A 1,177-nucleotide genomic window follows, 5' to 3' on the forward strand; every position below is an offset into this window, starting at 1 on the left:
TGGTAGCCATCACCTTGGGCCAGACCATCTCTTTTGGGAGGGCCCCCAAAGAGATGCTTCCTCAGAACCCTACTACTTTGAAAAACACAGTTTAAAAATAATGTATGGAATCTGATTTCTTCATGTAATACGAGAAAGCAGACCAAGAGTGGTTAAGGTCATCTACACAGGCAGTTGTGGGAACAATTTGTACCTAGCCTGGAAGCTTGGTGTCTTGTCCTTTTACCACACAACTCACACGCCGTTCAATCTGCTCTCACTCGATAATATTTTAATTGCATATCACCAATGTTACCAATTTTATTTTGTTACAATTTATTTTATAATACATATACTGAGAATGATGGAAGTTAAAAAGGAGTGGTAAATAAGTACGGGAGAAATACTTAAAACCAAATAACATCAGATTTAATTTAAATGGTAACCGCAATAAAAATCTAAGTTGAAAGTTATAGAAGCATCTTTAATTTTCTCACTTGATTCTAATTTTCTTCTTGGGATGCATATTTTTCTCAAGTACAGATATTTCAGCGAGAGAATGATTTGTCCAATGTTAACTGAATTCATAAAGCTAAGCTCTGAATTACATGTAGGCTGTTACCATCTTGAAAATTTAGATGAATCTTGGCAATCATGGGGAAAAGTGTTAAGCTCTCTAGATCTTTGGTGATGCTTTTGTTATTCTAACAAGCTGTCGGAGCTGTCAAAAGCACGTCTAGGTAATTTGGTCACTGAGGAAAAAGTAATTCGTGTCATGTTTTTGGAAGTAGAAACCCTTTCCTTTGCTTCTAAGTGGATCCCACTTGAAATTACCAGGAATTCTTTCCCCAAATTATTCTTACTAAACTAACACTATTTAGTTAAGAAGTATTTACTTACTGGACTTTTTGTTCATTCTATGGGAATAAAAAGGGTGATTATAAAACTATGCATTCAAACCATCAGGTTTTTTTATTTATCCTTCACGTATGGTTTTAATAAAATTCTAGATCTAAATTTTGACAGCACCTAAAAGTAATGTTTATATCTGTTTTGTGTTTCCTTTTAAAATACTCTTAAGACACATACCCAGAAATGACCCATCAGATAGGGTTAACTTTGAATTTATATGACCCCTCAGGTTATATTTAGTGCTACTAGGAAAAAAAAAAGTGCCTGCAGATATTTTAACTTTGTG

This window comes from Otolemur garnettii, unplaced genomic scaffold, assembly GCF_000181295.1.
Source record: "Otolemur garnettii isolate 467f Iridium unplaced genomic scaffold, OtoGar3 scaffold00032, whole genome shotgun sequence".
Taxonomy (NCBI): domain Eukaryota; kingdom Metazoa; phylum Chordata; class Mammalia; order Primates; family Galagidae; genus Otolemur; species Otolemur garnettii.